Source organism: Erithacus rubecula (assembly GCF_903797595.1).
Source record: "Erithacus rubecula genome assembly, chromosome: 13".
Classification (NCBI taxonomy): Eukaryota; Metazoa; Chordata; class Aves; order Passeriformes; family Muscicapidae; genus Erithacus; species Erithacus rubecula.
The window spans coordinates 16,884,669-16,910,906 of NC_136665.1; the positions used below are offsets into that span (position 1 = coordinate 16,884,669).

Sequence of the window (26,238 nt, forward strand, 5' to 3'; positions counted from 1 at the left end):
TCCCACTCTTCCCTCTCTGCCTCCTTGTTTAAAGCTTTCTGGCTGCTGGGGAGGAAATGATTCTGCTCTGCTCTAACTTCCTCTCCATCACCTTTCTGTCTGTGAGGACTGGTGAGAGAATGTTTCCACTGCTCTTACACTTCCACATCATCCATTTCTGAGGCCCTTATAGGAAAAAAAAGGCTGTCTCCCATCTCCTGCTGGTGATAGCTTTATCAGATAATAGCACAAAGCAGAATGATCCTGTAAAGCTGTTACCAATACCCAGAGGTATCTGAATTCCAGCAGAGAGACAGCTCATGCCTGTTGCCTTCACCCACCCATGGGCAAAGTCTGGGCAGCATCTAAGGGACCTGTCTACTAAAGAGAATATCACTACTTTAATCTGCCATGAGCAGCTGTTTGGCTTCTCCAGTTTTCTCCATGCACATTGTATTTTTCCATATTTTATTTTAAGTTAAAACCTGCTGAAATTTGATAGCTCCAGACACAACAGTGCCAAGGAAAAGGAGCCTCTGGTCCCTGAGAGGGACTTCTTTCCATGCTGGCTTGACACCTAAAATCTGCTTCCTCAATTATGTCTTCCCTCTTACCTAGACATGATGGTGTGAAAACATAATAAAAGCTCTCAGAAAAGAAACTCAAGGAAGCTGATAAAGTATGTTTCAGATCTCATAAATACTTTAATACCAAGATAGCCACTTGCACAGCCCAGCTCTGCCCCTGTGCCACGTTGCTGACTGCAGGCATTCATCCCTTCCCAAAGCACCTTCATCTCCAACAGCCTAAAAACTGCCCTGAGCAATGACAACAAAGCTGCTGCCAGACAAAACTCCAGCTACAAGCCCCACTTTGCTCTGCTAGCACTCTGCATCCAAAGAGGTACAGGTGCTTTACAGAGTTTGTAGTACACACTTCTGCAAACTCACAAGTTCCCATGCCCCACAACATCTCTGCTGTGCCACTCCTGGTTCAAAATATCCCTTCAAGCATCTCAAGTACCAACGGGGTGATTTTAATCATGCATTCACAACCTCTACTGAGCCAGGGTGAAGCCTTGCAGATAAAAGCTGTGCTCAGGACTTTAACTTCACCACCTTCCCAAAGCAACATCTTTTCCTGTTATGGGATTTATTGGAATAATAGGTATGATTTGTATGATAAAAGAGATTACTTGAAAAACTGTCGCAGTAAATCGTTAGAGATGTAGAAAAGTCAGGGCTTGCTCTATTGCCACAACAAAAATGCTCAATTTGCTTTTCTAAATATAAAGCAATGAAAACTGCCACAAATTTGGTCAGGATAGAATTCTGCACTAAAGCCTTCAGTTTAGGTGTGAGAAGACTTTTTTTACTGGGGAGGTGTGAAATTCCCTCTTCTCCTGGTGATAAGAAATGCCCCCTGATGCCCCAGCTCCTCCAGGACATAACCAAAGTCGAAATAATTTTCAAAACTAATATGTACACTGAGTAACATGGTTAACATCATCCAATGAATTTAGATCCACCTACACGGTATAAATATATCTAGATAAACTGTCACCTTCAGCAGAATTCATTAAAATAATGTTGTATCTTCCTTGTTAAATGTAATTTTTTTAATTGAAATTTAATCTTACTGCATTATTTGGTAGATTTTTAATTGACATTTGTAGTAATTAATTGGTAAGCATTACAGCTTTGTCTGAAGAATTTAAAACTAAATTTGACATCGAGATTGGCCAGCCACTGCTGTGAGGTGCCTGCTGGGAGCATTTCATCATCCTCCCAGCCCCTCCTGCTGATCAGAGGTGGGAGATGATGGTCTCTTTCTTACAGTCATGAATTACATTACTAATGTATTCCATTACCACCACGCAAATGTCATGTTAATTCCTGATCATCATCAAGTCATACAATGGTTTCCACGCTGGCACCCAGCCAATTAGCGGTGTGGAAAAATATTCCGCCAATTATATAACTTGAATTAGGTTAAGGACTCAAGAGAAAGCAAAATAAATGCTTTGAAAATACTTCTGAGATAAAATGTAAGTTGACACTGTCTTCATGTGCTATAGCCGATGTTATACAATCTGATAGGCAGCTGCCAACATTCATAACTGTTTATTAAATCTAGCCTCTCTTTATGGTGGCAGCTAAGATCTGTATTTTTACCAATATTAGGTTCATTGTGTTATGAAAAAAGACCAAAATACTTAGGAGCATTCACACCAGCTTATAAAACTTACATTATGTACTTTATTAAATTGTTAAAATTACTTCTTCTCTCCTCCCCCTGCCACAGAGAAAGTTCCACGGACAAGAAAGTTTCAGAAAAACAAAGTCTTTCTGGATCCACAAGGAGCAAGGGAGATCCTGCAAGGACAGGAGTGACATCTCTGGGCTGCTGCCACCTCTCCCTCTGAGGAGCACTGCCAGGGGATGCCAGGCTGGGCTGCTGGAGCTCCCCCACCCCACTGACACACATCTGGGTTACCACAACCCGGGGAATCCCACTCCTGCCCCATGACAAACCCCTCTGCCTCTTGAAGCATCACAGGGCAAATCCAGCCCTTTTTGTAACCAGGAGCCAGAGGGGAGGATTGAGTGAAGAGAGTGGCACTGTCACAAGGAAAGGTCCCCACAAACCCTCGTGGGAAGGGCAGGGACACAGCAGGTCCCTGACGCGCCGTGTGCTCAGTGCCGCCGGCAGCACCACCAGCCTTTTAGTACCACCCCGTTATTTTGATTTGTTCCATTCTTAACTCAATTTATCCTACAAGCATGGTTATCTCCAATTTAAAAACGTACACAGCACCAGCTCCTCGACTTTAAAAATTTATAACTACGTGCAATTTGTTAAAACCTTTTACTGTATCTTTCTCATTTTCCGAGGTGCTGCAACGAGGCAATTCAGTGTTCTGGCTGCTTACCCCAGATGACCTTTGCCTGCCATAAAATGGTATACAACGAAACACTCTGCTTTAAATAAAACCCTTTTGCCTCTTCGAAAGGGCCCTATGTATTCAGTCAACACAATCAGCAGAAACCACATTTGGTTACTCAATAAGCTGGAAACCTTTAAGGCGCGCCCGGCGGTGAATGAATTCCTGACATCACCAGGGACACTCGAGTGGGGAACAAGAGAGACCGCCGAGAAGTGGCTCTTGCTGCAGCCTGAGAAAGGATCACTCCTTTAAGCTGAACTCTCAAGGAAAACGAGAACAAAAACTGAATTAGCTCGACACGTACCCTCTGCAGTCAGCACATTGCTAGGCAACTTACCATCTCTTGATAGAATTATGGTGGAGGGCTGGTCGTACATCAGGGTTAAGATGAACACAAGCACCAGTTTGGGCCAACTGCTCCTTTCCAGTGGGAATGCTCAATGCTTGGTCATTTCCTATTATTATTCTGCAATATTTCCTAAGCACCTAGAGAGTCTAATGCATTCAGAAGGTATTTTAAAGCTATTATGTGACATGAAAATTTTAAGATAACTGGAAGTAAGTGAATTTTAGGAGGAATAGTGTGAGTCTTTTTCTTTGTTCAAGGCAGCATTTGGAGAGAGTTAACAATCCTTCTTCTCATTGCTTTTATTTTTTAATAGTGAAGGTATCCAGAGGGCACGTTACTCCAACACTTTGTCTTTACTCCAGATGCTGGTTGGCCACAGCTCCACACCTCCATAATTCAACCTGGTATTTCAAGTTGATGCTTTGAAACACTCTGGTCCTTCTGTTTGACACTGAGACCAGACACAAGGGACCATTCCAAGCAGTGGCACAGGGCACAGCACCCACAGATGGCACACTGCACCCACGCCAGCTTCAGAAGGGCCTTGACCTTTAATAATACCTGGATATTGAGATTCCAACCCCAGACATTATTTACATTTACTAAAGAGGCATTAAGCAAATGCACAGAGTGCTTTAAATCAAGACATGTACCTTGCATATAACCCCACGTTTCCCATGCATACTTTATAGGCACAAAGAAATAATTAATTACCTAACCACTGTGATTAAAATCAATTGATTCATATGCGACAGAGCAGTGGGAAATTTTTGCATGACTGGAGAAGTCTGGAATTGGTCCCTGTTTGGGGATCTCAGTCCTATGAGTGAGGTTGGTAATTCAGAGATGAAGGAAATGGTAAGAATCCCTCTCCTCTATGCACACTTTGAGCTGCCATATGGGTTTATTCAACTGTTTACTATACCAGTCGGTAAAAACTGAACAGCTATTATAATCTTTGCTAAATGACATGGTAATTATGCTACCTCTGGAAAAAAAAAGAAAAAAAAAAATGGAAACTTAACAAAAAAAATCGCAATTCACTGATGTACGAATTTCTTGGGTTTTATAATCTTTGAATTGAAATGCACTTTCCAACACACAGAGGGATATTAAATATATAATAGAAACCTGAATTTATTTAAAAAAACAATTTGTGCTCCCAATTCCTACACAATTTAATTATGCAGATTTCCTGGTTTGAAAGGTTTCTTACACAGACTTCCCAGTTTTGCTGCAGAATGAGATGATTCTTGCTTTCCCGAACTAAGCTGCACCTCCTCTCACCCCAGTTATTGAGGGAGGCACTCAGGAGGAGGCAGGTAAGATGGAAAACTCCCCATGCCAGTTTCCTGGGGGATGTGGACAGCTGGAAAAGGCACAACCACCCCTTGCATGGCACAAAAGAGACCAGGGGGCTTCTCAGCGGGGTAACCCCACCAGGAAAGGCAATAAACAGAGGAGGGGTGTCACTGCAGCATCCTCTGGAGCTTGACCAGAACAGGCTGTTCAAGGCTCTGTCCCCAGGTCCCCCAGGCTGGGCAGCAGCACCAAGGTGAAGCACACACTGCAGGACAGCTCTCCTGTGTACCAGTGACACCATTTTGTCACTGGGATGCAAGTGCAGCAAATGCTGGAGTTAATTATCTGTTGGCAATGGCTCCTTTGAGAGTGCCTCATGTGACACATGATGGCAAGGAGACCTTTCCATGTCCATATTTAATCACAACACAAATTGCCCACAGAAGCGTGGTTTAGATCCTGTCTATCTGCAAGGATTCAGTTTTGGGCAGTAGCTTTGCCTGCATGACTGAACTCCAGTTTCACCACTAAAGACCTCACAGTTCATAGGATTCAGGGGGATGAAGAGAAGAAAGAAAGAAAGAAAAGGAGTGTTTTTTTCTGTATAGATAATATTTGATATTTCTGCTATTTCATGGCAGTGAAGTTTGCTTTGTGTTTTTTTAATAGTGGTGACTTGGTTTAAAACAAAGACAATACAACCCCCCACCAACACATTAAAAAAGGGGAGGAAAAAAAACGAGGGAAAGATAATTTGTAAGAAAGAGTAAGTGAGAGTTATTGCAAACTCAGGCTTGACAACTCACCAGTTTTACTTGCAGGCATCACACATATCCATTCATGACTCAGGGCAAATACAGGAAAGGATTGGAACCCTTCTCATGGCAAATGTGTCTGGAAGCTGGAGTCACTCAGAAAAAATGTTCTCAGGAGACTGAAAGACAAAAACATGTTTTAAAACTTCACTCAGTTAGAATCATATCAAAGCCTATCATTTTCCTTTGAAAGTAAAAGGTGGTTATAAATGCTGGAGCTGTGGGGAGCATTACAGAAGCATGTCTTATGTATCAAACTATCACACAGCAGACTCTATTTGGCTTTAAATAAAATGAAAACTTACAATATTAAGAAAGGTTTTTAGAGACAAATGCTTATTTCACATTTGCAACGTGCTCCTCCGACAGGAGAGCTTATGTTCCTTCTAAATACAAAAATGTGTCACCATCCAAATCCACATTCTGCCTGAAAACACTGAACTGAGCACAAAATCCAGATACTTTAACCTACTTTGCATTATCAAAATATAACACTCTCTGAATTTCTGAACAATTTACTCTCTGTCTTCACTCACTGCATCCTGATAAAACCTTAATAAAATGTAGAATCTCTTGTTAGCATTAATCTTTCCTCTGAGATAAGGAAAAACACATATAAAAACTATTTGATGTTCAGGGTGGAAAGGCAAAATTTGCAAACATCAGTTAAGAAATACCAATTAGTATGTTTTTTTCCCCAGCTATTAGTAACACAGATTGAGCTTAAGCTTAGCTCAGAGGAAGCTGCTCCCTGTACAGATGAAACACCCATTTTACTAATAAGGGTATTTTAAAATAAGATGTATAATACCTTCACTGATAAAATATCTGCACTGAGTAACAACTCATATTCAGAAATACAACCAGAGGTGTTCCCAGGGCTGTTCTGCATCACACCTATGAAACCACATGGGATTTAAACAGCAGCTCTGGTGCCTGCCCAAAGTGGGCAAGGGCACACTCTGCCCTAATGAATGAACCAACAGCTGGGAGAGCCTCTGCTCCCAGGACCTCTGCACAACAGGGACCTGCAGCACAAACCCCAGGGGACAAAACAAACTTGGCAGCGGAGAAAAACATCTTGAAAAACTCGAAGAAGAAAAAGTATGAAAGCAAAAATCACCTTTCATTCCCCAGTCCTCACTCTCAGCAGCATCCCCAAGGCAGTGGCTGTTCCCAGCCCTCCCACATCCACCAGCACTCTGACAGGGGCACGCACTGCCATCCCCAAATGAAGCTCATGGAGTTAATTATTTTGGCAGTCCACTGCAGCCTTCCTGAGGAACATCTGGAAGCTTCTGTCTCAGCAACAACTGCATGAAATTTTGTAAGACAAAATCCAGGTACTTCTCTGGCCCTGGGGCTTTCTCCCGTTCTTTGCTGAATTCGCAACGGCTCAAAGATCACAAGGGTTCAGAAATCTAAATATAGGGATTGGGTGACCCTATTACAAAACTGTGCTACACAATAAAAATAGATCCAAAAGGAGTTTTTAAACAGCATTTATGCTAAAAATTACTTCTTTCTCAGAGACTCTGAAATACCTGCAAACCAAAAGTGACCCGCATCTTGCATTGGTTGTATTTTATTCATGAGGGGCAGAGCACTTGAGAGAAGCAAAGGAGCAGTGTCAGAAACACATATCCAAGCCTTGCTTTATTGCTGTGCTTGATGACAGATATGCAGATGGGTTTGTAGCTGAGCAGAAAGCTGCATCTACATATGTTGGGACAAGATTTCTCCTGCTGACCTGCTGCACCACAGTATTCAACTTATCTTTATCCATAATACATCTGTAGGGCAGGAAACTATCATTAGCCGTCTTTAGAAGATGAGGAATTGAGGCTAATTTTAGCTAATGCTTGCTCAAAAAAATTAACGTTTGAGACCTTTGAAGCAAAATTATTGTCTTAATAATATATATGGTCTGCAGAAGATGAGGGTTACAGTGTACAGAAGCACTGTCCTCACCTGCAGATCTCACCTCCCATCCTTCCAGCATAAGGAATATCTTGGCACCGTTGTGCCAACAAGCAGATTTGGAAGCTGAGAACTCCTACCCAAGGAATAAGAAGCAATAGGGGGAGGAGGCAAAGACATTCCATCCAGCTTGGCCTGAACTCTGACAGTGCACCTGGAAAAAATGGATGCTTCTTACGCCATCCAAAACTGACCTCACTCCACAAAACATTTGTTCAGCCAGGTTTCCCAAGAGAACAAAGCCTACCTGATCACCATGTACTTTCTGCACCCAGCCCCACCTGCATCTTTTGAATCCCTTGGATTAATGGGAGCAGAGAGCTCCCAAAGACAGGAGTTCTCACGGCCTTAACTCTGGGGCTTGCCCCACTGGTGGCTTCCAAATCCACTGGATCAGCTGTGTCCCAGAGGCAGCTGGCTCCAGGCACAGCAGCAGCAGCAGCTCCAGGCTAAGCCCAGCTCAGCAGAGGCTCCAGAATGAGCCCAGCTCAGCAGCAGCGCCAGTCTGAGCCCAGCTCAGCAGCTGCCTGCCAGGAGGGAGCCCAGCACAGCCCAGGGGCACACAGGCAGCTCAGTCTCTTCCATGGACCTCAGTGCTGGAAAACCTGGAGAAACAGCCCATACTGCTGGGGGGAAGGGTGGGGAAGCAAGAGGAACAGATTATAGATCAGTTCTGATAAACTCAGGCCTTTAATGATCTACCCACACACTCGAGTTCGATCTGGCATTGACAAATTGAAGCTTTTAATGATGTGCCCACACATTTGAGTTGGCCACTCCTCTTCTACAACTTTCACAAAAATAGCATGCTGGGTTACAGACACAGAAATTCTAATGCTGCTGCAACATGAGCAAAACCCTTGATCAATTTTTGGCAAGCCTTCTCCAAAAGAGATTTTTTGAGAAATGTTTTGGGCCTCCAGTGCAGCCCTCTAACACAGACCTTCTGCACTGCCCTGCTCCCATACGGATTCTTCGAAGGCTACAGCTCGATAAGGGGCAATGAGATGCAGCAGCTGTAGCATAACTGAAGTACAAAGTCAATCAAACCTTGAAACTGGAATCTGGGCTTCATTAATTCCAGCAATCACAACGTTTTTATTATCACTGTATTAATCAGAATAGGAAACCTATTAATCTGCCCCCAACAAAAATTAATCTTCATAATATTGAGCAGATTTGAAAGACAAGGTTTAATATTTCACTATTTAAATCTCAGAGGCAGAGGCACACAGCTCAGATGATCAGGCAGATCACTGTGGACTTCATCTCATCATCATCATCATCCTCACCTTTTCCTCTCTGTGCACCTCCACCCTGGGTCCAGCTGCTCCTGGGGCTTTTGAAGGAACCCAGAGCATCATTTCCCACATTAAACTGCAGAACTGGCTGCAGCACCTGATGCACTCAAGAGTTGTCAAGAGTTTATGTTGTAAAGGAACAGCAGCACAGCCAGCAGTGCCTGGCTGGCACAGGCAGGCAGTGCCACCCATGCCAAGGGCTGCCTGGGTGTGAGGGGATGTGTGATGTCCTGCAAAGGCCAGGACACACCTGAGAGGCAGCAGAGGCATCTCTGCATGCTCAGGGGAATGAGGAGTGCAGTGGGAGAAAACAGCAAGTGGCTGAAAAACAAGAAATTCTCTGAAATTGCCGTGCTCCACCGGAGCGAGTCAGGGATTGCTGCACAGACCTGGCCAGGTGAGTGCACCAACCCCCAAAACTGCAGAACATCCCCCCAACACCACACAGGGCATCAAAACAAAGCCCAGTTTAAAGGAGAAAACAGGTGGCAGAGGAAAAGTCCTTACAAAATGATGGCAAGGAGCAGGACGAGCCAGAAAGGAGCTGAGGAAATAAAGACGGATGACAAATGTGACTGAAAAAGGAGGAGAATCATCCAGAGCATCTCCAGACACCCATGCCCTGCCTGGGGAGGGTGACACGGATGAGCACACAGCTGCAGCTCTTTTTGCTGCTCTTCCATCATCGTCCTGCAATCACTGATGGACAGGTTATTTTGCTACTTGGCCAAATTTTCATTGAAGCAGCTTTCACCAACACATGAATACATCCACACATGAATCAACACACACCTCAGGACTGTACCTGGCACAATCCAGGCCTGATCAAAGGCAGAGCTTCAATCATCTCACACACGACTCATGTCAGGCTGTTTACTGACTGCACTGGAACCACAGAACCCTGTTTTAGCTAATGATTTCTCAAAGCCATGTTGCACAAAAGAAAACAGGTTCAACTTGTACATCAGTGCCTAAGAGACTGCTCCAAAACAGACAACTGTATGAAAAGTTGTGCCCATGTATACATATATACAAAACTGTTTTTAAGTGACTGTTTTAAATTAGAATAAATCTGTGTTCCACCAATTAAGCTTTGAATGCATGGCTGATATCGTTCGCTATTTTAAACAAGCGGCATAATAAACGCAAAAATTCAAATATTTTAGAGAAAATACTTGGAGAGTTGAGACATTAATTTTGCCATATACAATCTGTTTCACAGGGATTTAAAAAGCTTTATTGCCACCCTGGGTACATTGGAATAAAGATGAAACACCATCCTTTCCTATTTATGTATTAAAAAATACGTGCCTTCTTGGTACAGATTACCAGGCTTGCTGATACACGACTCTGTTAAAAACAATGCAGCCGTTCTAGAAAATCCAAAGCCCCAAACCAGAAGTGTCCTTGCACTCTAACAGGTTCCAAATGGAAATAAAATGTACTGCTGGCTTGTTTATCCTCCCCTCTGGCGAGTGTCCTGGGGGAGTGAAGCAGAGGAGCTCCCCAGGGCTCTGCCTTAACCGTGGAGCTGTTTATCAGCCACCAGAACCAGCAGCAAAATAAAGGGAGTAAGATCAGACAGGAAAGCCTTGGGATCTCAGAATGTCTACATCCAGGTGGGAAAAAAAAAAAATAAAAAGAAAAAAGAAATGAAAAAAACACCACCTACCAAAAAACAATCAAACAAAATATATCCTCCAAAAAAACCCCTAACATTCTTATTCTTATTTCTACCTAATATATTTTGATTGCAGCTTGTGATGATCAGCTAAAATGTTTCAATACAGACATTTTTTTCTCTAAAATAAATAACTTTTTTCCTTTTTCCCCCCTTTTTTCCTCTTTCCCCCCCCCCCTTTAAATAGACTGCATTAGAAACACATGTCCAAAGCATCCCTAAAAGACCACAAAGTCTGCTTGCAAGGGGAACCTCATTGCACCGAGTGGTAACATTTGTTCTCCCCTTTCAGCTGGGATCCACCTCAACTTTTTGATGTTGGTTGGAGCTTTTATTTGCAAATAGAGCAGAGCTGCCTGGGATGGAGGGCTCCTCGGGAGCATGCCATGTGGCCTGCACAGATGTTCCTTTTATTCCTGTGTCCCACAAGGCTCCGAGCCTCGCCCGTGTTAAACAGATTACGCAAGTAGAACACTTGATTTTGCATGTCCCCCTTTTTTTCCAACAGTTGTCTAATTTACTCAACTCATTCTGCCTCCTCCTTGTCCCTCACAATCACTACAGAAAACGCAGGAAAATGTAGCTGAAGCAAGGAAGTTTTTTCCTCCAGGAGCAGAATATACAGGAATGCTCAGTATCTGCAAACAAGACAGAAATGCAGAAGAACAAAACTTATTGGGACAGCAAAGTAACCAGCTCATTAGTCAGGGTGTGCTAAAGAAACTTCATTATGTCCCAGCAGCACCAATCGCTACAAGTAGCATAGTCTCTCACCCTTATTTATATGTCCAAATGAGAAGTGAACTTTCAAAAAAAAAAAAAAAAAAAAAAAAAAAGAAAAAAATCTAACGCCAATTATGGGTGCTAAGCATTCGAAAATCCTTGAAAATCTGGCCTTCAACTCGGTCACAAAGAAGGGGCTTAATTTCCCGGCTGTCAGGCATCCCAATCAACAACTGAAGTCAATGGGATCTACACAGCACCTTATTAAAAAAAAAAAATACACAACAGAGCCTAAGAGGCCCATTAAGGAAAGGCAGCTACAGGGAGAGAACCTTGCTGCTGAACCCAGCAGCAATACACAGCTTTGTGCACCAGCCACTTTGCCCTCATGCTTAATTTGATTAATCATTTTGGTATTATCCCCAATTAGAAAAGTGTCTAACAGGAAAAAAATAAATTAAAAAAAAAAAAAATTGTTTGAGCCTAAGGAGCGGCAGCTACTGAACATGCAATGATTTTGGACTTCTGGCATTTACTAAGGATACAAAATTGAAGCTAAAAATTGCAGACAAATACAAAGGCATGGGTGTTTCATCCAGACTGCGGATTATGATTTTTTTTTTTTTTAATAAACCTAAACCGAATTCCAGATGTTGAAAGTTGGGAAGTAAAAACTGCTTTAGCTGTAAAAACACAGAAAGGTGAGACAAAAAATTCTGCTGAAATATAATGAATCTTAGGGATGAAAGCGCAGCCCATGCACCCCCTCACCAGGAGAGGGCTGGGACAGGGATTTTTGCACTCTGTGCAAGCCAGGTACTGGCACAGGGGTGTGCTCTGAGTTTCCTTTCAATCATGGACAAGGAACTCCTGCAGCAGGAAGGGGAACAAACCTGCCTTGCAGTTCTGCTCTGTTGTCAACAGAGCCCAGGGGACCTGCTGGCACCCAGACCTGGCTCCTTGTAGCCCTTGGGTGGCACCTGGCAAATCCATCTGTGCAGCAACACCAGGGCACTTGGGGATGCCATGGACACAAATCAGTACATCCCAAAAAGACACACAAACCCACCTTTTCTTCCACCAGAGTCCAAATCACCCCTGACACAGCAGAGCCACATCCGAGGCTACGCAGTCCCTGCACATTCAAATACAATCCAAATTTGGACCCACATGACTAGTTCTCAGTTTCTTTTATGGGCTTGATCACCACCAACACTCAGGGATTTTGAAAGCAGAATTGAAGGCAGTAACTCGAGATCACTGGTTTTGCCTCTGTTTGCTTCCATCACAGCATCCACAACGCTACAGATGAACAGAGAACATTCAGAGTATCCCACAGCATCCCACCAACTCCTTCCCAGAAATGACTGAGTCTCACCCTAAAATTCAGGAACAGCAGCAAATGTTTGGATTCTGATAAGAAGGGGAATATTCATCAGCATACTTCACTAGTGATGCAGTCACAACTTGCAAACTTAGTCACAGAAATATGACTGAACTTGTCTGCTACCACACAACAAAGTACCGTCTAGTGGTTAAAATCGGAGGACATGATTCAGGAATGCAAGCCTTTTCAAAGAAGAACTAAAACACATGATTAAGTGCTGTTGAAGTCAATAGGCTGATTCAGAGACCAACTTCTGGAGCGATGGATAATACTCCCCACATTGCCATATGGCTCTCAGTCAAACTTCCTAGAAGCATTTGCTAATACCAGGTTCCACCACAGCTTTTGGGAGGCCTGCTTTTCTTTTGCCCTTTTTTTTTCCCCCCCTTTCTTTTTTTAAACCTATGTCTGGGATAATTTTCACCCACTCTGAAGATTCTCCAGGCTCTCACTGACAGAGAGAGAATGTGCAGCCGTGATTACTGCAGAGTGGTGCAGATTCATGCAACAACTAATAATCTCAAATGCAAAGTTATCTATAGATATAAATGAATGCAAGAACGTATTATATAAATATATGCTATATAAAATAATAAATGCAGATGTGTTACAATCCAAAGGTACTTTTTGTGGTGTTTAGTGAAAGGCATGCAAGCCTGTTACAGAGATGAAATCCAGCACAAGCATCTTGGCCAGCTGAGGGATCTTTGCAAACAATCCCAATCCCACCTCAGAACTCCTGAACCCGCTTCCTTTACGACTTGCAAGTGTTTCACTTCTCCTGCCAGCTCCCTGCTCACTGCTGCACTAAAATGCTCTGTGGCAGGTTTGCTACTCTGCTAATCAACACTGAGCACAGACAGCAGCCCCTTGTCACAGCTTCCTGCAGGGTGGTGACACCAGCACGGCCACCACATCCAGCCCCTCAGGCAGAGCTGCCCCACACCGAGCAAACCCCATCCAGAGGGTCACCCCATTTCCTGGGAACGCCATCCAACAGCACCTCCTGCTCCCCAGCCTTCCCCAGCCCTGCCAACACAAACACGCAGCTAACCAAACCTTTTAGCAGGATAAATGGCTACCCAGCACTGCTCCAGCTACATTTACATTTACTTTTGTATTTATGGGATGGGAAATGAAGGGCAAGACCACTGGCAGAGCCACTCACTGATTTTCATGCCCTTCCCCATGCACACGATGATTGAAATATTCCACTAAATTTGCACATTTCCTAATCCTTGAAAAGGTTGAAAACTTACTCTTTACATTTGGTCGCAGAAAAGTAGAAATAAAACAAAAGCCCAAGAATTCTTGCTGGCTTTTTGAAACACTTCACAGATAAGGCGTCACATCATTTTTAAGCAGTTTGAAAACACCCTGTTACTGCCTACAATTAAATAAATGTAATCACAGCCTAAGCTGGCCCTCCCGGCCATCTGTCTTTAAGGCAATGGGGAAAGAAGAGGCGCTACAACGTGCAGTACTTTTTCTGGCTTTTAAAGTATTTCTCCTTATTCAATATCTAAATTAAATCAAATGGAGTATACTAAGTAAGCCCATAAGACACAGCGCATGATGCAAGAGTCTTAAAATCCTTATCTACTGAGCACTCCAGCTTAAAGGCTGATGTTTTATGTTCCCCTGCAGCGCACGGGGATCCTGCTGGCTTGGCCAGACTAGGAAAACAAGCTCCGAATGACCAAATGCAACTGCAACTCGCAAAGTAGGAACCAAACCAGACACAACAAACCACAGAGCAGCCGCCCCAGCCCGGCCTGGGCTCAGCCATTCCCTCCAGCCTCACCTTCCTGGGCTGCTGAGAAGATGCTGGGGATCCCAAAGCCGTGAGCAGGGCTGTAAATCACGAGGTTCTCAGCCCGGGATGCTCAGGGTGAGGAAGGCAGGGAGCTGCAGAGCGCTGGCAGAGGGGCGGATGCACGGAGCTGTGCAAATCTGCTGAATTCCAAAGGTATGAATTCCCCGAGTTTCAGCGATTCTGAAGACACCCGTGAGCCAAAACCCACAGTTCTGTCTGGATGATCTCCCTGCAGGTCCTGGGGCAGGGGATCACACCCCACCACACACCCCCAGGCCCCAAATACCCTTATTTTGGGTCATTTTCTGCCTGTGAGCATCCTGCAGGCAGCTCACAGGACAGTCATTCCCTGATGCTGTTTCCTCTTTATTCCAGTGTACCCAGGGTGGCAATAATGCTTTTTAAAAATCCCTGTGAAACAGATTGTACATGGCAAAATTAATGTCTAAATTAATGTCTCAACTCTCCATGTATTTTCTCTGAAATACTTGATTTTTTGTGTTTATTATGCTGCTTGTTTAAAATAGCGAGCAGTATCAGCTGTGCATTCAAAGATTAATTGGTAGGACACAGATTTATTCTAATTTAGAACAGTCACTTAAAAGCAGTTTTGTATACATGGGCACAACTTTTCCTGACCTCATTGATCCTGGGAAAGAAATGGGTGTTCCTCAAGGCTCTTGCATCTGAATTACCTCCCATGGCAGAAGCAGGGAGCAGCAAGTACTGCAAGGCCTATAAATACCAACTTCCAATAACATGCAAATAAAACCAGAGTTCAAGGCCAACTCCACTATCAATCCTCCAAGTTTGTATGTGTTTCTATCCCGAATGCATGTCATCAAAGCATAACTACATGTGAAACATCATTTTACTTGTCCAATAAAAGAAACATTTAACACAAGTAGGAGTTAAGAAGCTCAAATAATAAAATGGGAATAAAACTATTGCTCATACCAATGGCATAAATTAATACTAGTAGTTGATTAAGTCCAGCTGTATTCTCACACTTTTATTTTAAGTCAGACTGAGATTTTTTCACTAAATTTGTGTTATTAAATAATATAATCTACTTAAGTCTTTAGCTCCACCAGATCAATCACTTTGGGTTTTATTGTTAACTCATCTGCCCTAAATTTGGCACACCTGCCCACAGAAACAAACCACACATTGTACTTTATTTCCTCCATAGAAAAGCTATGTAATTTCCACCACATCTACTAAGTGTGTTTGGAGGTCAAACTTCAGATCTCTTCCTTTAGGCTTTTTTTTCCCCTCTTGAAGTGCCAGAAAACTGTTTCACAAATGAAGGGGGGAAAAAAACCAAAACCAACACTTTCCAAGCAGAAAAAAAAATCGTATTTCCTCTTGACCAGACATCACAGCTTGAAAAGGAAGAAAGGGAGAGGAAAAGAGAGGGAGGCAGTTCATGCTGCAGAGCAGCCGCTGGGCTGGAGCTGTGATGACAGCACTGGGACATCCTCAAATCCACACAGCACTCCAATAGTGCAGAGCAAAGCACTGCCACCCAGCCCTATGGACAGAATGCATCTATTTGTGATGAAGAGATAAGCTGAGTTTTAAACCGTGGTGGTTGTTTTTTTAAATCTTCTAAAATCAACAGGAACTCGGCGCGCAGCTCTCCAGCAGCACTTGGAAAAATTGAGTTCACAGCACTGAGGGCACAGGGGGGAAGCCTGGCCTTAGCCAACATCCTTTGGCATGGAGAGATTGCCTGACATCAGCAGAAAGGATCAAACCACGCTCTGAGAAGTTCCTTAGAGACACAATATAAAAAGCCAAGTAATATTCAAATAATAGGGACTTATTCACACTAATAAAGACTAAGGAGTATAGAGAGGGAGGGGGGAAAAAAAAGAAAAAAGAAAAGAGACACCAGCTTACAGCAGTAGTGGGAAAAAAAAAAAAAAGTAATTTCAGGGTCCAAACCAACAGAATTTTAACAAAATTACAACAATTCCATAAAACAACACCACTACAAGCCCACCCAAAGCAGCAAGAAGTCATTTTTACCATTTCAATCAAATACAAAGCTGATACACTAACTTAAAGAATCAAGAGAAAATAAGATATGTGGGATGGCAATCTGAATGCCAAGTCTTACCCATGTGAGTTCAGTTATAAATGCTTGGAAAATGTGATTCCCTAACTGAGAAATAGCAGCTGCAGCATTCAAAGGTACTCCAGTAATTACTGGAATGCTCGCTGAAAAACTAGACAGAAGCTAACATCTTACTTACATTAAATACACATTCACCACAAATTAAAAGAGCCACAGAAAAGGAAAAAAAAAAAAAGAACAAAAAATAACAAAACCAGAAAACAATCAGGCAAGCAGATGTTCAAAAAAAAAAGAAGGGGGAAAATGACAAGAGAAGGCCAGATGCTCATTTCTGGTGGTTGTCACAGCACAATGAAGGCACCCCACACCACCAGCCTGCCCAAGTCACCAGAGTTCAACAGATAAAGCGAGTCAGACTGTCACCTCTACATCTGTAAATGATAATTTCATCCCAGATACTGCAATAACACACTGCCTTAAAATCTCCGAAATGCTGCCTAGTCATCTGAGACAGGAGTGAAACAAGCAGCAACGCCAAGTGGAGTTGTCTGCTACTGCCTGAGGGACTCCTGGGTTTAGCAGCCGGGCTGGCATAAGGATTGTATTATCGAGGAGTGCCCTGCACTGCTTTATTAAGTGCCAGTGAAGTGTCTATTGCACTCAGTGCCTGGGAAATACAGTGAGAAACGCCAAGCACCAACCACCAAACTACAAATTAAGCTACTTGACCAATCTGCGCTCATTATCAGCCGCTGGTCCCTGGAAATAACCCGGGCTGGTGACGTTAGCAGAGACGGGGGAGAGAACCTGTCTGCAGCGAGCAGAAAGCCCCAGGACACGCTGGTAGGAGCAGCCAGTCCACACCCAGGCTTTGGAAGGAGGTACCCGAGGAGAAGTTATCTGCAAAATGTGCATCACACTCTCCTGGCTCTCTTCACACCTCCCCCTTCGCATCCCCACTCCCATGCACCTTCGCGTCTATTCCCACACTTCTCTCGCTACCCACATCCTGAACATATTTATGTTGTAAACATCCATTTGGAAGCACTTGGCGAGCCTGTGGCACACAGGAGGATGCTGCTCTGAGCTTCAGGAGGCTCGCCATGACCCCTCTCTGCCTCTCCCAGCTGCACAGGAGGGGAAAGAATTACTTGGCCCTCACACTTATCTTTTATCCACTCAGGATCCAGATTATTGCCTAATAAAACTTCACGGCAAAGCTATCAAAAATTAAAGGGATATCTCCCTTCCTACATAATGATTTGTCACAAGCCAGACCTAAATCAGAATTGATGAGGTTCGTGGTGCCTTACTTCTTTTTTTTTTTTAATTTGGCAGAATTTCCTGATTTTTTTTTGTAGCCCTTCTCACTCCTTACTGACACAGAATTTCTCCTTCAGTGCTCAGGACCTTACTTCTTTATCAAGATGAAGTAAGAGGCGAAAGGCAGCTGAGCCAGCAGAAATGTTCCCACTGTCCTTCAGGAAACAGAGAAGAGTCCAAGTAGTTGGTATGATTCAGAACTAGTGGTAGAAAAAGGACAAACCAGATTACAGCAACAGAGGACTCCATCCAAAACCTGCATCCAAAGAGACTCCTGCTAACATATGGTGGAAATGTGACTTTTTGCAAATATCCTCCGCAGAAGCCAATTCCTCTCCTCCACCCAAACCACATCCAATAGCTCTAGTAGAGCGAGCTGTTACTTACACATATTAGTCAGGATAGGCATCAGCCATGATACCAATTTTAATCCATCTAGCTAATGAGGAATCTGCCATCTAGTTAACGTGCTCAGACCGTCCAGAGAAATTAAAATCCACCTATTTAGGCTCCTCTCTCACTGAGCACTGCCCATCCCAGAGCACTCTGGCTGCTTTTCCCACCATCGTGTCCTGTGCTCTCTCAGCTCCACCAATACAAAGGAGAAGCACCTGAAGCAGAATTGCACTGAAAAGACAGAACTTGGAAAGAATGCGTTAGCAACTTCAATCCAAATATAAAATGCATTTAAAGGTCATAATTTGCATAACTACATCTCATGTTTTTTTGTTGTGCGGGGTTTGTTGTTTTTTTTTTTTTCTTTTTTAAATTGCTCTATCCTGGAAGGTGCAGAGTGCCGCTGCTGCTTCTCATTTAAAGTTTTGACAACTCTAAGGGCTGCTCAGTGTTTGGTAGGAGCAGCTCTGTAAGGCCTCCTAGGACCACACTAACAGGTACATACCATTAATAGAAAAAACCTTTTCAAAACACAGACTAATGGAAGGAGACACATGGCACCATTATCACGTGAGGACACAGCTGGGCTGATACAGGAGTTTCACTTTCTTGTGATTCAGTCTTGATAGTGGATTCAGAAAAGCAACAACATACAAGCAGTCGTAGCAGGAAAAGCTCAAAATGCCACAAAATGCCCCAACAACTGTCATAGGGTTTTTTAATCTTTTTGTTCACTTGGATCAACAGCTCCTTCAATCTGCATACAACAAGGATGCCACACTGATCCCCTAAACCTTCATCCCCAGACCCAGTCCCATGAGAAGTGTCATATTTTCCTTGAAAGGATTGTAACTGGAAAAGCAGCAGGTATGAGGAATGCCCTCTTCAACCGAAATGAAAATCAGAGACGCTGGAACATTCAGCTCTTGCTTCCTGCACGAAATTAATTATAACGGCCAATCTGTGCTGCTGCTCAGTCTGCAGGGGAAAAGATGAAATAGCTAAATTGATATCACGGCAAAGGAAGGGCTCATCACAGCAGTGTCTGAGGCTGAAGTGGAATTCTGCCTTTGCCTGAGCTACAGAAGGGAACTCCAGAGATGGCTGAAAACTGTGGCTACAAGCCTGCAGCTCCCCCAGCTTGTACAAATGTGCTTGCAGAGATCAGTGTGCTCAGCGTTGGGGTCAGAGGCTGAGTGCAGCTCTATCACCATTAGCACCTGACTGACGATTGACACAAACCACACACCACCCACCACTGCACAGACCCAAGCATCTGGGAAATGCAGGCTTCCCCAGAACCCTCTGAAACATCTCAGATGTTTGCTCACATTAAAAAAAAAAAACAAACAAAAAAAAACAACAAACCCAACAAAACCAAAACAAGATCAAGGTTGCAGTATCTGTGTTAAATTCATTTCGACAGCATCTGCTTTCATTCGTTTTGAAAGTTAAGAAATATTCTGTTTATTCTGGATTGGGCACAAAATCTTTCTCCCAACATTGAGTTCCTCCCAGTGCAGGACCCAGAGTCCAACCATTAACCCAGTTTTGCCACATTCACCACTAAACCATGTCCCTAAGCACTAATCCACTCATTTTCTGAACACTTCCAGGGATGGTGACTCTACCACCTCTCCAGGCAGACTGTCCAGTGCTTGACCATCCTTTCAGGGAAGAAACTTTTCATAATTTCCAAATTACACTTCTACAGCACAAGCTGACACTGTTTGCTCTTTTCCTGATGCACTTTTCTTATAATCATCAACCCTAAAACACCCACCTGGTAAGAACTGCTGCTTTTCCAGCACTGACGCCTGCAGCCTCCCCACCCTACTGGCTCTGAGGGAAGGAGGCTGAAGCTCCCCACTCCTAGTCCTGCTTACCAGGAATCTTTGCAGGCCCCAGGACGAGAGGTGGCTCCACCCAGTGAAGCAGCATTAAGTGAGAATCGGAGCAAGGACAGTCCAAACTCTCCAGAGCGTTGTGGCAGGAGCAGATCCACTCACAGCCTCAGGCGTAGTGAGGAAATCCCACAGGTTCCCTTCGCTGCAAGGCGTGCTTTGCTGTGCTTTGCTCTTGTTTGTTTGTTTTGAAATATTCTGGCAGTGGAAACAGAGTCACTGTTTTGTTTTTCTCCCCCACATATGCTATATAATTTTGTCTCTAGCACTCGCTTCTTGCTTACTCAGTTGCCTATAGTCTGCCTCTCTCAGAGGAACGCTAGCTGTGTTTGTCCCCAAACTGTATCCTGATCCAACTGCTTTGTGTCATCCCACCAGCCCAGCTCAGGGAGCAACGATCAAAATATTTGTGCTAGGATGCAATGCAGAGAGATGGGCATGTAAGTTATTTCAGAGCAAAGCTGACCCACAAGGCTGAAGGGTGTGCAGAAGTGTTTTGGCTACTGAACTCAGGAAACAAAACATGAAAAGAGGGAGTAGTGCTACAAACAATACCAAGGCTTTGTTTGTGCCAGATACACTGCTAAGAAAATACCAGCTACACAACACAGCCAGTCCCCTGCAAATGACTGCACAATATGACCACGCTTCCAGCAACATTTAAATATGGCAATAAATTAATACAGGACATCCCAACTGGCCACGGGTCGCAGTCATCAACAAGTAGGTCAAACTAATTCTGGAAGGCTGTGAGAGGCACATAAAATAGTGCGTGGCAGCAGTCCGAGGCAGGGATGAAGCAATCCCCACTTCAACTCATCCAAAAGCTCTGACACAAGCCCAGGTGCCAAAGGGATCCAGGACCAAGCCATTCCCAGTCTACGCAACCCGCCTGCCATCTCTGCAAGTCACAATTAACTTCCCAGACAAAACGCAAATACATTAAAAAAAATACCCAAGCCAATTAAGACACAAGTGTTTAAAGACATGAGTAGTAATTACAAATGCATTATTCATACCTAATTTACAAGATGAACTTCTTTCAGTAAAATATTAAACTGTTTACATGCATTCAGGAAGACAATCTCCCAACCCCGCGCGTCCTGCTCTGGAGCGGCGACTATTGCTATGCAACAACTCCACGGACTTACAGTGTACACTGTGGAGTAATCAGAAAATGTTTGACCTCAGATATCTACTTGACCCCACAGAAATGCAGACTCGCTCGCTATAAAATCCTAAACAATGGGGCAGACAAGGTCAGAGGGTCAAAGCAAGTATTAACAGGTCATTGTGCAACCCACTTGGGAGCAATTACTTCTGGTCACGGCTAAGTGGACACTTGATTGAATACCACTAAGACAGCTCACATCCCACAGATAACAATCCTCACAGCGATTAAGAATTAAAGCCCCCATGATTCAGCCTTTATTACTCAAATGAACCTAACTATTCCATAAAAAACTCTTGGTATATGCATGATGCAAGGTCTAAATTGAAATGCCACCTCATTAAACAATAATATCTAATTTTATCTAAATGAATTTTCATGAAAGTACGCCACACAGCTCAGGAATTTTTAAAATGAATTATCACAAGTGATACATAATTTCACCAAAACTGCTGCAGGAAAAAAAAAAATTAGCTTCAGGGATGAAAGGGAAACATCTATGCTGAATGAAAATTGCACTTCTTTCTGCAAGCAGAAAGGGTAAAAGGGGGCTTCAGGGCTTCTGCCAGACAATAGAGGCAGATTTTAATCAAATCAACACCTTTCTGCTATGTCAGGTATGCTCACCCTACCCCAGTTAACAGTAGCACCAAACACGTGTCGAGAATCGCTGCACACACGGCCACCTTCAGAAATGGGGATGTCACCTGCACACAGCCCCTAAAATTGGGGTTTATTATCATAAACTGCTGAAAGAGCCACCCTTGATTGACCATTAACTGGCCTCTATTACCTCAGCTGGAAACAGTACATCCCCTCCTGAGGGTGAAAACCCTGGTCCAACACCTGTGAGCCATTTAGGAGCTCCTAATTATTTTTACAAAAATGAGCAGCACAGATAAGACGACTGCTTTAAAAGAGTTTCCATCAGGAATCATTGAAGAAAAAAAGAAAAAAGGTAAGTGGATTTCATTTTTAGCCTATTTATTTATGCATTCCAAAGCAGAGGTAGCAGGACCCACTGCCATATTGGTAAAAAGCAAAAACACCAATGCCATCATCCTAAGGTGCTCACAGCCTCATTTCTAAATCTTCATATGTGACTTTTTCCAAAGCTTGGCTCTCCCTCAAACCTCCCTTGTCCAGCTAGTTCTTGGAATATACTCAGAATGTACTCATAAAGCCTCTGTCTTCTTGCTATGGCTATGGCTATGGCGAAGAGGACCAAAAAACCCCAAGAGACCAAAAAAATTATCCAAAATACTAAAAGTAGACACATTTTCCAAACTAACAAGCCCAGAATAAACCTGTAGAGAGAAACATAGATGCATAGATGCTGGTGCTTGACCAGAGCACGTGGAAGGCTGGGTAAGGCCACCAGGGAAGTGATGCTGACACAAATTTGGGCCCTTCTGGGGATGAGCTCCTTTGCCCCTTCCCTGCTCCGCCCCAGCAGCAAAGCCAGTGCCTGGGGATATTTAAGAGCACTGCATATGCAGACACTCGGATGTGCAAAATTATGCATGCATGTTTGGAGGCCATTTTAGAGCCCAGCTCATGAGTCATACAGAAAGTAGATCAGGAGAAAAAGAAAAGTTTTAAGATGCGTCTTTTTGTGTTCCTGCAGCTACTGCAGCATGGCTTTGCTCTTTTTCCCCCCTTTTCTTTAATATTGAAACTCTCTGTAGCTGTTGGAAAATTCCAGGTTAAATCAGAAGTCTTTTACATTAGTGTTAATACCGTGATAGTCAGCTGATAACATTTCAGATATGCAAAATCCAAGCCTGTCAGGCTGGTGTTCACCACCGTTGATTATTGCACAGGAGCACACGAGGAATGAAAAGCTGCGTGGTTGCTTCTCCCTTGTCCTGCTGCCAGCGAGGTGTAATAATGCTATTATGAAAAGCAAACAGGGATGAACTCTGCTCAAACGGTGAAGCCTGAGCTGAGAAATCAATTCCTGCATCAGCTGTGGCCCCACGACAGAGTAATGCTGTCACAAAGTTCATCAAGCCCTCAAGATCCTCACCCTGGTTTACCATATTTTACATATTTCATTGGCACTGAATATTCATATTGTGGCAGTTTCTGGAGATCAACTAAAGCTGTCACAGTGGGGAAAAAACAGCCCTGGAGTTCAGCCACCAGCTGGAGATTCCATCAGGAGGTCCATGCTTGGTTTTCCTCTTTTCTATGGACTTTCTGCCCAGCAGCACATCCCCTCTACCCCTGCTTGCCCAGCTCTAGGATAAACATCCCATATTCTCCTCCTACCCTGTGGGGGACAATGTGTGACAGACCCCAGTGCCCTGTTCCACTGGCAGACAGTGCTGCTGGGTGCTGTAACAGCACATTGCAGATGAAAGTCCAAAAATAAGATGTATTCTCTAAGACAGGCCCCTTCACACCCAATAGGGCTGTAAATGGGAAAGAGAAGTGCTGCCAGCACACAGGGACTATCTGAGCTTGTGGCACTGATGCACTGAAGAGGTACTGATGACTCTGGGATACAGGAAGGTGGTTAAAATGGGGCAAAACTCAGGAGAGCTGGGAAAAACTTTGTCTCTGCAAGAGAGAACAAAGCCATGAAGGGATGCAAAAGCAGTCTGAAGTCAGAGTGGTGCTCTGCAGCCACAAACCCAGTGGTTCTCATGATGGTGAAAGCTTTGGAAATAAAGATACACATTAAAAAAAAAAAAAAAAAAAGATGAGGCAAGAAGATACAAGAGAACTCACTGTGAGCAGCAGCTGAGTCAGAGAAGGGCAGGATTGTGAGGCATTAAGCAGGTATCACCACCTGGTCTCACCACCTGGGAGTCATGGGGGAATCACTCACCAAGGCTCCCTTGTGCAGTCTGTAGTCCCCTCCTATTTCCTAATGCTCTCCAAACCACTTAAGCACACCATACATAAAACACAAAGCTGAGAGTTATTACAGTCAGCCAGGCCAAAATCTGTGGGGTGGTTCAATGACTCTCTGACGTGCTTCTGATGAGGAAGGTGAATGCATGGGAGAAGTCACACCTAAGTGAGCAAGGACAGAGCCCAGACCATTGCACAGGGGATGCTACCTGGTATGAATCCAGGCACAATTTTTTTTTTTTTCCTATTTGCTGTTGTTTCATTTGTATGTCCAGGAATTTCTTCTTGAATTATTAAGTGCTGGACTATTCCCTGACCTTTTTCTGTGTGCTGCACTGTAAGCTGCCTCCTGTCCACCTCATCCTCTCCCCTGCACCATCTCTTGGCCAGGAATTCAGCACCTACTAAAAATTAAACAATCAGCAGAAAAACACTGATTAAAATTTGGAAACTCACTCCCTATCTGGAGTTACTTCTGGGGTAGGGGAGAACACCCCACTGCCTGTATGTCTCAGCTGCACTTCCCAGTAAAGATCACATGAAGTCACATCCACACACCCTGTGCTGACTGCACTCAAACTGGACACTGTAAGCACAGCCCTGCAGTAACATAACTCACATGTGAGTTTTTCAGAGAAAAGCTGACACTTTTTTAGAAGAACCTGAATTATTTTAACCTCCCCAGTAGCAGATCAACACCTGCAAACCACAACATTCATCTGCCAGCACAGACTTGGAACTCAGGCAAGTGGGCACACAGGGGTGACCTATGGGTAATGCCCAAATTCACTAGGGGTGAGCAATGACCACATTTGTTTCCCTCTCCTTGTTCAGCAACTGGAAAAATCATTGCAAAGGAGGCCATGTCCCAGAGCCATGGCTGGAGGTGAAGGATCAGCACAGGATTTCTGCAGGGGAAGGAAATCAAGAAGGAAATGGCTGGGGCAGATAAAATCCGCAGCCCTCCCTCTTGTCAAACAGGAGGTTTCTGCTTCAGGAACAGATGGGAAGAGAATCCACTCCATGGCAAAGCCAGAGGAGGTAGAGGAGCCTGAAATAAAGTCCCTTTGACTTCAGCTCTGTGTCTGACAGCCTGACTCAGTCATGGACCCAGCAGATAACAGGCGACCATTCATCAGCTCAGCCTGCACACAAAGGCAAGAATTTCCCTTCTTAAAGAGATTTAATGATAGAGCTTTAGAAACTGGTTAAAGGAGAGAGACTGAGAGTGAACACACTAGGGATGAGACCCAGTGGGTTGCTATTAATATTTCCCAGTTTGCAGCATTGGAAGGACACAATTCCAAGAGCTAGGCACGTTCTTCAAGCTAAACAGTGCCCAGCTGCAAAATTAGAGCTGAGTTCAGAGAAAAAGAAAAGTTTTTCAACCAATGCAGTCAAATTGATTACTGACTTTTTTTTTTTTTTTTTTTTTAATTTTTTAATCTCAAACAGAAAAGGCTGACCATGAATGCTTGTCTTCCTTGGTATACTGAAGAAAAAAAAAATATAGATACAACTAACCAGCTGGCTGGGGATGTCAGCCAATTCTCTGTCCAGGAAAGATTTTTTTTTTTTTTTTCACATCTTCCTTTGAACACTGAAAATTAAACCATACTCCATAAGGACAGTCAGTCAGAGAGGAAGCCTGCAAGTGCTACCACACTCATCACCCAGAGCTGCATCCTCTTGTGCCAGTGCATCCTTCCAAAACACACCCCACCTCTGCCATCCTGCCCGCAAAGGGCTGCAGATGCTGTGCCTTTTCTGGGGTGAAGCAGTTGGGAGCAGAGAAAAGCAGCTTTCAGCTCTGCAGCTTTTTTCCTCTTCAGCTCCCTGCAACACTTGCCTCCCTTTTTGGTACAGAATACTTCAGTTGCCTGGAGCTATTCTAGTTTATACTGGGCATTCATAGCAGAAGCCCAACATCTCTCTTGCTGTTTTTGCTCGTGGCTACCTAGGCAAGCAGCTCCCATGCTAGAGAAGCACCTTCTTAATGAAGCAACTATGAGATCAACGTTGTATCACTTCCAAGAGCAAAACAGTTTACAATTAGCTGAAGGTCTGGTATTTGACAGTTTTTTATGGCTCTTTTACAACTGTTTGCAAATCTTTTCTTCCTTTAAATTATTCTGAAAAGTGTTAGGGGAAAGCCAAAAGTTATTTTGTGCAAGCATGTGTCTACTTGCATGGATCCAAAAGTCTTTTTAATTTAAAAC

The 26,238-nt window shown here is 43.7% G+C and overlaps 1 protein-coding gene across 7 annotated transcripts in view; it reads right to left on the reverse strand.

Annotated features, from left to right (window-relative positions):
* FOXP1 (forkhead box P1) overlaps window positions 1-26,238 on the reverse strand; it is a 377,034-nt gene that overhangs the window by 326,129 nt on the left and 24,667 nt on the right. For all 7 annotated transcript variants that reach the window (XM_079316612.1, XM_079316617.1, XM_079316618.1 and 4 more), the window contains one exon: window positions 5,384-5,511. The gene's annotated coding sequence lies outside the window, so the exon portion shown is untranslated. The remainder of the gene's footprint in view (window positions 1-5,383; window positions 5,512-26,238) is intronic.